This window comes from Pygoscelis adeliae, unplaced genomic scaffold (assembly GCF_000699105.1).
Source record: "Pygoscelis adeliae isolate BGI_AS28 unplaced genomic scaffold, ASM69910v1 Scaffold303, whole genome shotgun sequence".
In the NCBI taxonomy this organism is placed as follows: domain Eukaryota; kingdom Metazoa; phylum Chordata; class Aves; order Sphenisciformes; family Spheniscidae; genus Pygoscelis; species Pygoscelis adeliae.
The window spans coordinates 568,313-572,072 of record NW_008824367.1 but is presented as its reverse complement, the minus strand read 5'-3'; positions in this window follow the sequence as shown (position 1 = coordinate 572,072).

Here is a 3,760-nt window from a genome sequence, read left to right as displayed (position 1 = left end):
TGGCCCCTCCCGGCCGCCGGGGGTGGCCACTCCAGCCTCTCCCTTCAGCAGCTCCGTCTGGGTGGAGGCATCGGCTGCCGCTGGGGTAGATGGTGCAGACCCCCCAGCTGGAGCCGCGGCCTTCACCCTCAGACGAGTGCCCCCCATTCTGCCTTGAGGGTCGGGCAGGATGAGTGCCCTTGACCTGTGCCTAGTTGCTGGGTTATGTGTATGCCGAGTCCCCCACTCGGCCCGTGGAATACCTCTCCTTCAAAGAGGTGCCCTCCCTGCGTACCCTCCCTCGCGAACTCAAAATAAATCTGTTAAATAAGTCAAAGATAGAACCGAAGAAGAAATCTGAAATCCCTGTGTAGTAGGTATAACTCATTCTTACTGCCAGTTCAAAATCAACCATAGCAGGAGAATTTAACGATACCATTGTTTAGTGAAATTAGACTTGACACTAGCCAGTTACATTTTATTTTGGTTGGTTACGATTTGCAATTGTTTGACACTCATTAGAAATCACAGTAACCTGTTTTAAGGGCAGGCAAATTAAGATTCCCTCTCTCTGTACAGGATTACTCATCACACCACAGCTACCTGCTAATTGGAAAATAACTAGTGAATGAACATGTCTTACACAAGCTATCATCTGAGCATGTCAGGTAACGTACCAGAGGTGAGCTCGCAAAGAATTTGGTCATACAAACAAGAGCTAAGAAAAAACTGTTGCAGGAAATTAACGCTACAATAATTTATCAGATGCAAAAATAATTATTAATCCTTAATGATCCTGGTAATTTCTTTATGGGAATTCTCCTGACCTTCTGTTTCCTTCACTGCCTCCAGCATGAGAACACATGGTTCCCTACCTGAACCTCAGCCCTGGCTTTTTTTTATTCAGAGCCTGCCAGTGAGTTATAGAAGCCCTAGGGTTTGCTGAGCCAAGCCAGGCTTCCAGGGAAAAGACCTCTGAAGGCTACACTCACAAGACAACAGGGTAAGCTGCGAGCTCCAAGCATACCACCTTCCGTCTCCTGCTAGAGGAAATCTTGTTTAGCTAAACCAGAACAGAGTGGGGGAAAATTTTAGCTAATTTCTTGCAAAGGGGATGTGTACTGCCAAGGGCTGTCCGGGAGGCGTCATGAGGTCTTGCAGGGAGATAAGCAGATGCAGAGAGAGACTTCCTAGTGGTTACACCTGTGTTAGGAAGCAGCCAGGTGCGGTAGGAGCAGATTTGGGGAGTGAAACGTTTGGTGCTGGTCCGCTATATGCGTTTTGGGGGATTTACTTGGGATAGGTCTGATCTGGCCTCATGGCTTGGAACATTCAATAGCAGCTGGGACGTTGTGTGGGTCTCTGCAGCTCATCTTGTCATCTAGTTTTGTCTGAAAGGAATCCAGTTCTGCAGCGTGGACCTAAATGTAGTGAGTGGGGAAGGCCAGGAGAGTCACCTCAAAAGGGCGGTCCTGCTCCAAAATAAAACAAACGCCAATACAGCTGTAGAATAGTCTGCAGGAAGAGTCAAACCAGCCTCCCATTCCCGGAAACAGCTAATGAAAGTTAATCTAAACATGCACAGCCTGTTTTATTGTTTTTATAACACGCTCACTCTGAAATGCTTTTGTTCTAGGGAAGCAATACTTTGCAATCAGGAAGTTGCTTGTTTCGTGATCAGCATTGCTGTTGCCCCCGAGGGAAGGGATGGCACTGTCTGGACAGACTTCAGATCCGCCGAGGAAACTTGCATCTGGTACTCTACCCAAGATGCAGCCTACAAGTGGAAAAGTTGCCTGGTTCCCACTGATGACTTTGGATTTAGGAGCCAAGAGATGGTGTGCTGTGTGGGGCACAGCATCAAATGAGAGTGGTGAGAAGTGTAGTTCACCCACTAGCTGTGACATGAGTTTCCAGCCTCAGTTTGGCAGGAAGATGTACAGGTAAGATTAGCTTTATCAGTTTATTCTCTGCAATGCATTCATTTTTTTACCTAGAAAATACACTCCTTGTATCACACTGCCCAACTCTGTGTGTTTTCTGCATATTCAAACAGAAGATGAATTTTCACTTCTGACAGTTCAGCTTGCAAAACCAAGGGAGAGATGGAAAAAAGACCCTTCTGCGTCAGTGTGATGATTGATCACTTTTTATTTTTGCTCAGATGCCAGGTCTGGATTTGAAATAGAAAAGTAATATGCTATTTTATGGAGTTACTTCAGGAGGGGGCCCTGAAGGAGGAATGTAGAGTGCTGTAAGACGGGGCAGGAGAGATCAGACAGGAGCCAGGAGAACAAAAGCCGCCACTGTTAGAGATCTGGGAGTTGGTGTTGGATGAAGCGGGGCCTCCCGCTGTTCGCTGCTCACTGTTGCTGTGGCCAGGCTGGCATCACTGTGCAAGGGGAAATGCAGGCAAAGAGCTAATCTATCGAAACAGAAGGGCAGACTTAGCTTGAGAAGATGAGCATGCTGAGCTGGTTTCTGCTCTGTTACACCCTGAAACCTCACTGATATCTGTACAGCTCCCCAGCTGTAATGAGGAGCAGACAGGGGTTCTTTATGCATTTTCTCCAGAGCCAGACTGGTGAGGATTTGGTGAGGACTGGAGAAACTGATACCGAGATTTTCAGCTCGGCGGGAGGGAATCTGTGTTTGCTTAATTTGGGAAGAGAGAGTCACATAACTTACAGTATGTAAAGCTTAAGCAGTGGAAGTATCCCCCAGAGCATAGAGTAGAGTTCGAGGCAGCTAGCAAAAGTCTTTCAGGCTGCCCAAACCTTTCCACGATGCTTCCTCCGTTCCTTCAAATACAAAGAAATGCCTGCTCCGAACAGTTTGTGCAAGAACTAGACTCCAGTCTAGTAATCTAGGGATTATGACAGCCGTGTTTAGTCTAACCGCCTATATAATTTCTCCCAGAAGGTGAGTTAAAGAGCGCTTTCTGAAAAACAGCTAATCTCATAATTTTGCCTAGTTCTCTGGCAAGCTTTTCCAGTACTGAATGGCCTTCACTGCTGCTTCTGTTACGTTTTATTTCAAGGTTAAATTCTTAATTGCCAGCTTTTGCGGTTGTCTTGGAGGAGGCATCGTGGTACCCGAAAGCCCTCTCTCACAACTGCCTTCCCCCGTATTAGCGCCTGTAGCAGTAATCAGATCCTGTCTCAGTCACGTCTCCGATAAGCCGACAGGCTTGGGCTCCTTCAGAAGCATGCTGGACAGCTTCTGTTTCCCAGCTCCAGGGTCATTTTTTGGCTTTGCCTGAATCGCTTCTGTATTTTCTCTTTCTCCATGAAGGAAGGAACATAGCCTGGACACGGCTTTCCAGCAGAATGTTGCTGGAGCTGCGTATGAGAAGGAACGCTTCCTGCTGGGGTCTGTAATTGCCCTTTCTAAACACCAAGGGATCGGAGGAGTCCCTTTACGGCAGCTTGCACTGCAGCTAGGGCTACGGCCGATCTCTGTGATGTCCTCTAAGTCCTTTTCAAAGCAACTCCTTTCCGAGGCAGCATCCTGTAAGTGTAACTTGCATTTCTGGTTTCAGATATCTTACCTTGCATTTGACTTTTTAAATCATGTTTCACTGGAGTGTGGCCAACTCTCAGTTATTTCAGATCGCGGTATTTTGATAGTCCAGTCCTGCTTGTTGTTTCCCCACCGCCAATCTTGTTGGCATCTGCAAACTTTGCCACAACAAGGATTTATATAGCATCATTTAGATCATTGATAAAAATATTGAATAAGACAGTAATGGGAGTTTCACTCTTCTTTTATCCCAGATATT